The following is a 13795-nucleotide window of genomic DNA, read 5'->3' on the forward strand; positions in this document are numbered from 1 at the left end:
AAAAGACACTCACAGAAGATTAAACTAAGGTACTAAAATTAGGACTTACATTTGCACCTACTGTCAAAATGAATAAGTTCGAAACTCACATACACATTAAACAATTTGTGAGACAATTGACCCTAAAAAGACATTTTATAAAAAATCCCATAGAAAGACAAATTAGACAAGTACCAGAGGTATCATATAAAATTACACATACTCAACTAAAACCTAGATCCAAATTTTACCCCTACCACAGCAAAGGAAGTAATATCGAAGTTTTTGAAAGATCAATTCTATTTGAAATAGATAAACTATGGCCTAGATTTAGAGTTCTGCAGCCAAAGGGGTGCGTTAGCTACGCGTGCTTTTTTCCCCCTGCACCTTTTAAATACCGCAGGTATATAGAGTTCACAGAATGGCTGCGTTAGGCTCCAAAAAAGGAAGCGTAGAGCATATTTACCGCCACTGCAACTCTAAATACCAGCGTTGCTTACGGACGAGGCCAGCTTCAAAAACGTGCTCGTGCACGATTCCCCCATAGAAAACAATGGGGCCATTTGAGTTGAAAAAAAACCTAACACCTGCAAAAAAGCAGCGTTCAGCTCCTGACGCAGCCCCATTGTTTTCTATGGGGAAACACTTCCTACGTCTGCACCTAACACTCTAACATGTACCCCGAGTCTAAACACCCCTAACCTTACACTTATTAACCCCTAATCTGCTGCCCCCACTATTGCTGACACCTGCATATTTTTTTTAACCCCTAATCTGCCGCTCCATATACCGCCGCAACCTACATTATACCTATGTACCCCTAATCTGCTGCCCCTAACACCGCCGACCCCTATATTATATTTATTAACCCCTAATCTGCCCCCCACAACGTCGCCGCCAGCTACCTACAATAATTAACCCCTAATCTGCCGACCGGATCTCGCCGCTACTCTAATAAATGGATTAACCCCTAAAGCTAAGTCTAACCCTAACACTAACACCCCCCTAAGTTAAATATAATTTAAATCTAACTAAATAAATTAACTCTTATTATATAAATTATTCCTATTTAAAGCTAAATACTTACCTGTAAAATAAACCCTAATATAGCTACAATATAAATTATAATTATATTGTAGCTATTTTAGGATTAATATTTATTTTACAGGCAACTTTGTAATTATTTTAAACAGGTACAATAGCTATTAAATAGTTAATAACTATTTAATAGCTAAAATAGTTAAAATAATTACAAAATTACCTGTAAAATAAATCCTAACCTAAGTTACAATTAAACCTAACACTACACTATAAATAAATAAATTAAATAAACTACCTACAATTACCTACAATTAAACCTAACACTACACTATCAATAAATTAATTAAATACAATACCTACAAATAACTACAATTAAATAAACTAACTAAAGTACAAAAAATAAAAAAGAACTAAGTTACAAAAAAATGAAAAAATATTTACAAACATTAGAAAAATATTACAACAATTTTAAACTAATTACACCTACTCTAAGCCCCCTAATAAAATAACAAAGACCCCCAAAATAAAAAAATGCCCTACCCTATTCTAAATTTAAAAAGTTCAAAGCTCTTTTACCTTACCAGCCCTGAAAAGGGCCATTTGCGGGGCATGCCCCAGATAATTCAGCTCTTTTGCCTGTAAAAAAAAAACATACAATACCTCCCCCCCCAATATTACAACCCACCACCCACATACCCCCAATCTAACCCAAACCCCCTTAAATAAACCTAACACTCGGATCGGAACAGCCAATAGAATGCGAGCTCAATCTGATTGGCTGATCCAATCAGCCAATCGGATTGAACTTGAATCTGATTGGCTGATTTCATCAGCCAATCAGAATTTTCCTACCTTAATTCCGATTGGCTGATAGAATCCTATCAGCCAATTGGAATTCGAGGGACGCCATCTTGGATGACGTCCCTTAAAGGAACCTTCATTCTTCAGTTGGATGTTGGAAGAAGAAGATGGATCCGCGCTGAAGGTCTTCAAGATGGAGCCGTTCGTCATCGGATGAAGATAGAAGATGCCGCTTGGATCAAGATGGTTGCCGGTCCGGATCTCCTCTTCTTCCCGGATAGGATAAATACTTTGGAGCCTCTTCTGGACCTCTTCAGCCACGGCTTGATAGAAGACTTCAGCCGGATTATGGATCGCCAGCCCCCGATTGGGCTTGGATCAAGACTTCGGAGGACGGATCGGTGAACCTGGCATGGTGAAGATAAGGTAGGAAGATCTTCAGGGGCTTAGTGTTAGGTTTATTTAAGGGGGGTTTGGGTTAGATTAGGGGTATGTGGGTGGTGGGTTGTAATGTTGGGGGGGGTATTGTATGGGTTTTTTTACAGGCAAAAGAGCTGAATTATTTGGGGCATGCCCCGCAAATGGCCCTTTTCAGGGCTGGTAAGGTAAAAGAGCTTTGAACTTTTTTAATTTAGAATAGGGTAGGGCATTTTTTTATTTTGGGGGTCTTTGTTATTTTATTAGGGGGCTTAGAGTAGGTGTAATTAGTTTAAAATTGTTGTAATATTTTTCTATTGTTTGTAAATATTTTTTTATTTTTTGTAACTTAGTTCTTTTTTATTTTTTGTACTTTAGTTAGTTTATTTAATTGTAGTTATTTGTAGGTATTGTATTTAATTAATTTATTGATAGTGTAGTGTTAGGTTTAATTGTAACTTAGTTTAGGATTTATTTTACAGGTAATTTTGTAATTATTTTAACTATTTTAGCTATTAAATAGTTATTAACTATTTAATAGCTATTGTACCTGTTTAAAATAATTACAAAGTTGCCTGTAAAATAAATATTAATCCTAAAATAGCTACAATATAATTATAATTTATATTGTAGCTATATTAGGGTTTATTTTACAGGTAAGTATTTAGCTTTAAATAGGATTAATTTATATAATAAGAGTTAATTTATTTCATTAGATTTAAATTATATTTAACTTAGGGGGGGTGTTAGTGTTAGGGTTAGACTTAGCTTTAGGGGTTAATCCATTTATTAGAGTAGCGGCGAGATCCGGTCGGCAGATTAGGGGTTAATTATTGTAGGTAGCTGGCGGCGACGTTGTGGGGGGCAGATTAGGGGTTAATAAATATAATATAGGGGTCGGCTGTGTTAGGGGCAGCAGATTAGGGGTACATAGGTATAACGTAGGTTGCGGCGGTGTACGGAGCGGCAGATTAGGGGTTAAAAAAAATATGCAGGTGTCAGCGATAGCCGGGGCGGCAGATTAGGGGTTAATAAATATTATGTAGGGGTCGACGGTATTAGGGGCAGCAGATTAGGGGTACATAGGGATAACGTAAGTGGAGGCGGTGTACGGAGCGGCAGATTAGGGGTTAAAAAATTTTAATAGAGTGGCGGCGATGTGGGGGGGCCTCGGTTTAGGGGTACATAGGTAGTTTATGGGTGTTAGTGTACTTTAGAGCACAGTAGTTAAGAGCTTTATGAACCGGCGTTAGCCCAGAAAGCTCTTAACTACTGACTTTTTTCTGCGGCTGGAGTTTTGTCGTTAGATTTCTAACGCTCACTTCAGCCAAGACTCTAAATACCAGCGTTAGAAAGATCCCATTGAAAAGATAGGATACGCAAATGGCGTAGGGGGATCTGCGGTATGGAAAAGTTGCGGCTGCAAAGTGAGCGTTAGACCCTTTCCTGACTGACTCCAAATACCAGCGGGCGGTAAAAACCAGCGTTAGGAGCCTCTAACGCTGGTTTTGACGGCTACCGCCAAACTCTAAATCTAGGCCTAAATGTAGAAGACAAAAGGAATGTTAAATATAATATGACTAAAAAAGAAAGAGAGGTCCTAAAACAATTACAAAAGACAAAAACATCACCATTAAACCGGCGGATAAGGGTGGGGGATTAGTCATCATGGACACCGATAGATATATTGGAGAAGCCAACCGTTTATTCTGTTTTACAAATAATAAATAATAACATGTATGCTTACCTGATAAATTTCTTTATTTCCAGACATGGGGAGTCCACAACGTCATTCCAATTACTAGTGGGATACTCACTCCTGGCCAGCAGGAGGAGGCAAAGAGCACCCCAGCAAAGCTGTTAAGTGTCACTTCCCTTACCCATAACCCCCAGTCATTCAGCCGAAGAGAAATGGAAAAAGATAACACAAAGTTGTAGAGGTGCCTGGGGTTTAGTAAAAAATTACTGTCTAATCTTAAGGGTGGGGTTGTGGACTCTCCATGTCCAGAAAGAAAGACATTTATCAGGTAAACATACATTTTATTTTATTTCCTAAGACATGGAGAGTCCACAACATCATTCCAATTACTAGTGGAAACAATACCCAAGCTAGAGGACACAGAATGAACAGGGAGGGAGAACAAGACAGATAGACCTAAACAGAAGGCACCACCGCTTGAAGAACCTTTCCTCCAAAAGAGTCCTGAGCCGAGGAAAAAGTTTCAAATTTGTAAAATTTGGAAAAAATATGGAGAGGGGACCATGTTGCCGCCTTGCAAATCTGTTCCACAGAAGCTTAATTTCTGAAAGCCCAAAAAGAGGAGACAGCCCTAGTGGAATAAGCTGTAATTCTCTCAGGAGGCTGCTGTCCAGCAAGTCTCATAAGCAAAATGAATCATACTTCTCAACCAGAGGGAAAGAGAAGTAGAAGTTGCCTTCTGACCCTTACACCTCCCAGAGAAACAAACAAACAGGGCAGAAGACTGGCGAAAATCCTTAGTAACCTGTATGTAAAATCTTGAGAGCACGCACAACATCCAAGTTATGCAACAGACGTTCCTTATGAGAAGGATGATTAGGACAGAGAGAAGGAACAACAATTTCATGATTAATATTTCTATCTGAAACCACCTTAGGGAGAAACCCCAATTTAGTACGAAGGGCCGCCTTATCCGCAAAGCCGAGAGTTCGGAAACTCTCAGAGCAGAAGAAATAGCGATCAGAAACAGCTTAATATCTATGGAATGCATTAGCTCAAATGGAGCCTGCTGCAAAACACTTTTTAAGAACAAGGTAAAGGCTCCAAGGAGGAGCAACAGGTTTAAACACAGGCCTGATTCTGACCAAGGCCTGACAAAAAGATTGAACATCTGGCGATCTGCCAGACACTTATGTAAAAGAATAGATAATGCAGAAATCTGACCTTTCAGAGAACTAATTGACAACCCTTCCTCCAGACCATCCTGGAGAAAAGACAACATTTTAGGAATCATGACCCTACTCCAAGAGTAGCCCTTCGATTCACACCAATAAAAGGTATTTTTACGAGTAACAGGCGTGCGAGTCTGAAGCATGGTATCAATGACTGACTCAGAAAACCTACGCTTAGCCAGAACTAAGCATTCAATCTCCATGCAGTCAGCTTTAGAGAAATGAGATTTGGATGGAGAAAAGGACCCTTAGTTAGAAGGTCCTTCCTCAAAGGTAACCGCCAAAGAGGAAGAGATGACATCTTCACTAGGTCTGCAAACCAGATCCTGCGAGGCCATGCAGGAGCTATTAGAATTACAGACGCTCTCTCCTGATTGATACGAGCAATGACTTGTGGAAGAAGCGCAAATGGAGGAAACAGGTATGCCATACCGAAATCCCAAGGAACTGCCACCGCATCTATCAGGGCAGCCTGAGGCTCTCTTGACCTTGAACCGTACCTTGGAAGCTTGGCGTTCTGACAAGACACCATCAGATCCAACTCCAGCACCCCCCACTTGAGGATTAACCTGGAGAACACCTCCGGATGGAGAGCCCACTCCCCGGGATGAAAGGTCTTTCTGCTCAGAAAATCCGCCTCCCAGTTGTCCACTCCTGGAATGTGGATGGCAGATAGAAGACAATTGTGAGCTTCTGCCCACTGAATAATCCAAGTCACCTCCTTCATGGCCAAGGAACTCCGAGTTCCTCCCTGGTAGTTGATGTAAGCCACTGAGGTGATGTTATCCGACTGGACTGGAACCTGATAAACAAGTATAATTGAGGCTAAGCCATCAGAGCATTGAAGATCGCTCTCAACTCCAAGATGTTTATGGGAAGAGAAGACTCCTCCTGAGTCGATAGGCCCTGAGCCTTTAAAGAGTCCCAGACTGCTCCCCAGCCTAGCAGGCTGGCATCCGTGGTCACAATCACCCAGGAGGGTCTCCGGAAGCATGTGCCCTGAGACAGATGATCCTGAGAAATCCACCACGAGACAGAATCTCTCCTCAACTATTCCAGATCCATCCTCTGAGACAGATCTGAATGGTCTCCATATCATTGTCTGAGCATTCATAATTGCATAGCTCTCAAATGGAATCGAGCAAAGGGAATGATGTCAATGGAAGCGACCATCAGACCAATTACCTCCATACATTGAGACATCGTCATAGATAGGGAATCTATGATGGTCCCTGTGACGGATACCCCGGCTACCCCGACTGTGTCGCTCCGCCAAACGGGTCCTACTTCCTTCCTGCCAACTGCAGCTATGTAGCTGGCAAGTGACCACAGCCTGTAGCAACCCCTGATGCCCGACAGCACCAGTTCTCAGGGTCCCACCCTGTGGCAGACTCCAGCTACCCCGACTGAGTAGCTCTGCCAGAGGGTCCTTACTTTGCCTGCAACAGGCTGCTATGTAGCCCAGGAAAGTGATTTTAGCTGGAGCCAACCCAAATAACTAGACAGACTAGCCTTCAGGTTAAACAGGAACTGATTTTATTGAAAACACACACTCCTTTTATACAGTCAGCTCATCTTGATAAGACCCTGGACAATCCCACAATTTTCCCGCCATTCCCGCCCCTCCAGACTGACCGGCGCCTCTGTTACAGAAGCATTAGTTATTTTGTTGTGAAGAGCTTATTTCCCAGCAGCAATGCCTGAACCAGCAAGCCAGCGCCTAAGAAGGGCTCCAAGAAAACCGTAACAAGTATCATTTCATAAAGAGTTAACTCTTTTTTTTCAGCTTTTAGAAACTATTGTCTAATCACCTCTGGAGCCAGACTGCTAATTGATAAGATGAACTTGTAAACTTGTTATCTTAAATACTGTAATCCTATTGTGGCCTGTCAAAGGACAGTGCTCTCTATCTAAATGTGTGATGGGGGATTTTGTGCTTCCCCCCCTCTCCCCCTGGGAGTGCCCTGTGTGCATGTAACCTTAATAAAAAGCAGGCTGGGCATCCCAGTCCTGAGTTCTTGTTTGACCCTCAATCGCAGCGTTGACTCGTTTTTGTGGGCAGAAGGGTATCCTAGCTGTACTGCAGCTAAGGGAGATTATTCTATATTTGCGAGACTCATATAGAATACTATGGAAACAGCTTCTCCCCTCTTTAGCAATAGGGATCCAGGCTACTAAGCGGTCCATCTCTCAGCGAGACTAAGGGTAACCGTAACATTTGGCGGCAGCGGCGGGATTTTCCTGGATTTCCTAGGAGAGGTACAGAACGGATGGAGAGCGCTTACGAAAAATTGAAGCGTACAACCCTAAAGGATTTACTTGAAAGCAGAGGGGGGTACGCCAGCAACCGGCCGAGGAGAGAGCTGATCGCAGAATTGACCGAACTGGATCAGAGCTTCACAATGGCGGAAACACCGACCACGATTAGTGACGAAAAAACCAGGATTGTTCGGGAAAGGCTCTCATTATACGGGCCGAACCCCTCCATGGAATTGGTACAGCAGTTGATGGCGGAGGCGGACGAGTATATACGAGAGACTCGAGCCCACGAACTCAACCTAGCGAACGCACACCGCAATGCTGAAGCCCCGCAGGTAATCATCCCTGTCGAAAATGCTGGGAGGCCCAAGATACCCTATGCGGCATTTCGACCCTTCCTAGAGAGCGAGACAGGGATTGATGAATATTTGGCGGACTTCGAAAGGCAATGTGCCCTGCACCAGATTCCCAACAGAGAGTGGCCCACAATATTGTCTGGGAAACTATCCGGGCGAGCCCTGGAAGCCTTTCGTACTCTGGGTGCTGAGGAAGTGACACAGTATGAGCTAGTTAAGGAGACACTGTTGCGACGGTACGCTGTAACTCCGGACACGTATCGCCGACAGTTTCGGGGCACGGAAAAGAAGCCTAACGATACCCATATGGAATGGGCGCACCGAATGCGGAGAGCGGCAAATCACTGGCTGAGCGGATGTAAAGCGGTGACTGGGGAGGAAATTTTACAATTGTTTCTCTTAGAACATTTTTATAATGGCATGGAACAGCAAGGGAAGGAATGGCTGCGAGACAGGCGGCCTTCTACCTTAGAAGAAGCAGCCAAATTGGCCGATGAACATTATGACTCCCGTCTTCACGAACCCATGAACTACCGAGCTCCAGCACGGGTCGAACCCAGAGAGGTTTACCGTGCACCCCCTCGTGCTGAATTCCGAGCCCCGGTGCCCACAGGGCCCGTCCGACACTCAGGACCACCCAATAACAGCTCTGAGCGTCCCAGACCGACTTGCCACCGATGCAAGCAACCAGGGCATTTCATGGCTAGCTGCCCCCTTAATACGCACCAGACACCCAGGAATTACAATTACCCCTCTGGGTCCTATCGTCCGGCCCGGGCCCTCTGTGTTAACCAAGAGGCCCCTATGGAGGGATATGTGGGGCCGCTTCACGAGGCAGACCCTGTATATGCTGCCTCAGATAACCGCCAGCACCATCGGCAGAGGGTATGGCTCGAGGGGCGATCTACCGAGGGATTGCGAGACACAGGGGCTACTATCACGCTGGTACAGAGTCATTTGGTGCCAGAGCACAAGCGATCCGGACAGACTGTGGCCGTTAGAGTGGCGGGGGGGGATGTGTACAAAATTCCAACAGCTAAAGTACATCTTGATTGGGGAGCGGGAAAGGGGGCTGTGAACGTGGGCCTAATGGATAATTTACCTGCCGAAGTACTACTGGGCAACGATTTGGGCCCCATGACTTCTGCCTATGCTCCAGTATGCAACAACGAGGCGGACCCAGTGACTACACGGGCCCAAGCCCGGACGGAGCGAGAGCTCTCACCAGTGCGGGAGACACAGGTAAGACCTACCCCGACCTTGCCTGACAGGTTAGGCCCCATACCCTGGGACACCCCAGATGCTTTCGAGGCAGAGTCTAAGACTGACCCGACCTTACAAAAGTACCGGGAACGAGCAGAGACCGGAGGGGGCGGGGCAGATAACGAAACATTCTTATGGGAAAAAGGGAAACTATACCGCTGGACAGAGAAAAGGGGACAGCGTAGGCGACAGCTGGTAGTGCCCCACAAATACCGTCAAGAAATCCTCAAAATAGGCCACGACATCCCCTTAGCAGGCCACCTAGCCGTTACCCGTACCCTACACCGCATTACTCACACGTTCTTTTGGCCAGGGGTGCACGCTGACGTTAGAACTTACTGTAACACCTGCGATGTGTGTCAACGAGTAGGAAGGCGAGGCGATCACCCTAAAGCCCAGCTAGTAAATATGCCCATTGTAGAGGAACCCTTCAGCCGGGTTGCTATTGACCTAGTTGGACCACTGGCTACCCCTAGTCCCTCCGGTAAGCGATACATTCTTACCGTAGTGGACTACGCTACCAGGTACCCAGAGGCTGTCGCCCTATCCAACATACAAGCGGATACGGTAGCGAATGCACTAGTAGAGGTGTTCTCCCGGGTAGGATTTCCAAAAGAAATCCTATCCGACCGAGGCACCCAATTTACGGCTGAATTGACCCAACAACTCTGGCAGGTTTGCAAAATTAAGTCCCTCCTGAGCTCCCCATACCACCCCCAGACGAACGGGCTGTGTGAGAGGTTCAATGGGACCCTCAAGCAAATGCTCAAGACGTTCACTCAGGAATACCGAGACTGGGAACGCTTCCTGCCGCACCTCCTATTTGCTTATCGGGAGGTGCCCCAGGAAACGACAGGGTTCTCTCCCTTCGAGTTGCTCTACGGAAGAAAGGTACGGGGACCCCTAAACCTGATCCGGGAGCACTGGGAGGGAGAGATGGAGGCTGACGGTGTCCCCATTGTGCCATACGTGCTGGAACTCAGGGACCGAATGGAGCAATTAGCCAAATCCGTGCGGGCTAATCTCCAGTTGGCCCAGAGAAGACAGAAAGTATGGTACGATCGGGGGGCCCGAAAGAGAATCTTCACCATAGGACAAAAGGTGTTAGTACTTAAGCCGGTGAAGACAGACAAATTGCAGACGTCCTGGCAGGGTCCCTACCAGATCGTAGAGAAAAGGGGAGACACCACTTATGTGATAGCTAGCTGCCACGACAACAATCTTAGAAAGACATTCCATGTAAACATGCTCAAGGAATATTTTGAGCGACCAGAGAACGTGACGGCCGTATGTTGTTCCCCTCAGGAAGACCCCGACAGTTTACCCATTCCAGACCTATTAGAAAAGAGCCTCCCCACAGGTATAGTGGCACAGGTTCAGATAGGGGACCGACTTAGCCCCACTGAAAGGGAGCAGCTCAACCAACTCCTCCAGTCCAAACACCTCACCTTCTCCCCGAAGCCAGGGTACACTACTTTAACCACCCACCAGGTAGATACTCCGGGACAAGCTCCCTTGCGCCAGGCTCCGTACCGAATCCCCGAAGCAGTTAGGACAGGAATGAAGAAGGAGATCGATGAGATGCTCCAGCTCAGGGTAATTGAGCCCTCCGATAGTCCCTGGGCCTCCCCAGTTGTCTTGGTGCCCAAGAAAGATGGGACCACCCGGTTCTGCGTAGACTATCGGAGGCTCAATGAAAATACCGTGACGGACGCTTACCCTATGCCCAGGGTAGACGAGCTACTCGATCGTATAGCCAGGGGAAATTACCTGACCACTATTGACCTCTGCAAAGGTTACTGGCAGATTCCCCTGGCCCCGGAGGCTATCCCCAAGTCGGCATTCGTCACCCCATTCGGCTTATATCAGTTTAGGGTAATGCCGTTTGGGATGAAGAATGCCCCAGCTACATTCCAGCGCTTGGTGGATAGGCTCCTGGATGGCTTCCAGAGTTTTGCTTGCGCCTACCTGGACGACATAGCGATCCACAGTGAGTCCTGGGAGGACCACTTAGCTCATGTGGGAATGGTTCTGGATCAGATCCGGGCTGCTGGCCTGACTCTGAAGCCAGAGAAATGCCACTTTGGGATGGCCGAGGTACAGTACCTGGGTCACCGGGTGGGGTGTGGAAAACAGCGACCAGAGCCGGCCAAAATAGAAGCTGTCGCCAATTGGCCCACCCCCATCACTAAGACTCAGGTCCTAGCCTTCCTGGGCACGGCAGGGTACTATAGACGGTTCGTACCAGACTACAGCACACTTGCCAAACCCCTGACTGACTTGACCAAGAAGAACTTACCTCGACAGGTCCTGTGGTCTCCCCACTGTGAAACGGCTTTCCAGGCTCTCAAAAATGCTCTAATTAACGCTCCTGTCCTGGCGGCCCCAGCCCTTAACAAACGTTTTATCGTCCATACAGATGCTTCCATGTTCGGGCTGGGAGCCGTCCTCAGCCAAGTAGGCGAAGATGGAGGGGAGCATCCAGTTGCCTACATCAGCCGGAAGCTCCTGCCCCGCGAAGTCAGCTATGCAGCGGTCGAAAAGGAGTGTTTGGCTTTGGTGTGGGCATTAAAGAAATTGACTCCCTATTTATATGGTCAGGAGTTCACTCTGGTCACCGACCATAACCCGTTGGTGTGGCTGAACCGGGTCTCTGGAGATAACGGCAGGCTATTACGTTGGAGCTTATCGTTGCAACCCTTCAATTTCACCATTACTTACAGACCTGGGAAACAGAATGGCAACGCCGACGGGTTGTCCAGACAAACCGACCTCAGCCCCGCATAACCAGCGGTCTGGACAGCCTTAGTCTGCCCCGAAAAGGGGTCAGACCGTGTCTGCCAGAGTGTTCCACAGAAAGGGAGCACTGTTACAGAAGCATTAGTTATTTTGTTGTGAAGAGCTTATTTCCCAGCAGCAATGCCTGAACCAGCAAGCCAGCGCCTAAGAAGGGCTCCAAGAAAACCGTAACAAGTATCATTTCATAAAGAGTTAACTCTTTTTTTTCAGCTTTTAGAAACTATTGTCTAATCACCTCTGGAGCCAGACTGCTAATTGATAAGATGAACTTGTAAACTTGTTATCTTAAATACTGTAATCCTATTGTGGCCTGTCAAAGGACAGTGCTCTCTATCTAAATGTGTGATGGGGGATTTTGTGCTTCCCCCCCTCTCCCCCTGGGAGTGCCCTGTGTGCATGTAACCTTAATAAAAAGCAGGCTGGGCATCCCAGTCCTGAGTTCTTGTTTGACCCTCAATCGCAGCGTTGACTCGTTTTTGTGGGCAGAAGGGTATCCTAGCTGTACTGCAGCTAAGGGAGATTATTCTATATTTGCGAGACTCATATAGAATACTATGGAAAGCAGCTTCTCCCCTCTTTAGCAATAGGGATCCAGGCTACTAAGCGGTCCATCTCTCAGCGAGACTAAGGGTAACCGTAACAGCCTCCATAGGAGCCACAGTCCCACATAATCTCAATACAAAGGGGTGGCGGTTTCGGGGTGATCCCGGTGGAGCGGCGGCACATGGTTGCTGGAGTGACCAGGGGTAAATTTAGTGGGTGTCCTGCTGTCCTGTGGCCGACCGGGAGTTCCAGGAGCGTGGACAGTCTGAAAGGGGTTAGGTGGATGTCCGTGGTGGGGCGGCCGACCGGGAGTTCCAGGAGCCCGGCCAGCCTAGGAGGATTTTCCTGGTCATACCCCAGCTCTTCATAAACAAGCAAACCAAAGCTTCCCCTGAAAAACAACAGGGGTGAGGTTGTAGGGGGTATGGATTTAACCCTTGCAGCCCAGTATCCGTGACAACTTCCCCCTTCCAGTTTGGCAGACCCGGCTAGATCCCCACGGGTCTACTGGGGGATGTCCGAGGAGCATTCTATTTCAGTCTGCCGGGAAAGTTCATTGGCATTCCCATTGCTCTTTCCCGGCCTATACTGAACGTTAAAGTTAAAGGGCTGCAGGGCTAAACTCCATCTTAGTAGACGTCCATTGTCTCCCGACACTCGATTAAGCCACACCAGGGGGTTGTGATCGGTAAGAACAGTGAAGGGTCTTCCATAGAGGTACGGTTGTAATTTCTTGAGGGCCCATACCAGTGCTAGGCATTCCTTCTCCACTGCAGCATAGCCTACCACCCTGGGCAGCAGCTTCCTACTGATGTAGGCTATGGGGTGGTCTTGTCCTTCTTCGTCTAGCTGGCTTAGTACTGCTCCCAATCCAAACATGGAGGCATTTGTGTGGACACAAAAACGTTTGGTGGGGTTAGGTGTGGCCAGGACTGGGGCAGAGGGTTAGGCGTGGCCAGGACTGGGGCAGAGATCAAGGCAGACTTGAGGCTCTGAAAGGTGTTTTCACATTCTGAGGACCACAGTACCTGTCGGGGACTTCTGAGCGGCCTATGGTGCATTTATCGAATTTCAAGGTCAGCCCGGCGGTTCTGAGGCGATCTAGAACGATGCCCAGGTGGATCAAATGATCCTCCCAGGTGTCGCTAAAGATGGCGATGTCGTCCAAGTAGGCACAAGCATAGTCTTGGAGGCCATCCAGCAGGCGATCCACCATCCTCTGAAAGGTGGCTGGAGCGTTCTTCATTACAAACGGCATGACCTTAAACTGGTAGAGGCCGAAAGGGGTGATGAAGGCGGACTTGGGAACGGAGTCAGGGTCTAGTGGGATCTGCCAATATCCTTTGCAGAGGTCAAGGGTAGTTAGGAAGCGACCCCTGGCGATTCTATCTAAGAGGTCATCGACG

The sequence above is a fragment of the Bombina bombina genome, chromosome 7, assembly GCF_027579735.1.
Source record: "Bombina bombina isolate aBomBom1 chromosome 7, aBomBom1.pri, whole genome shotgun sequence".
NCBI classification, from domain to species: Eukaryota; Metazoa; Chordata; class Amphibia; order Anura; family Bombinatoridae; genus Bombina; species Bombina bombina.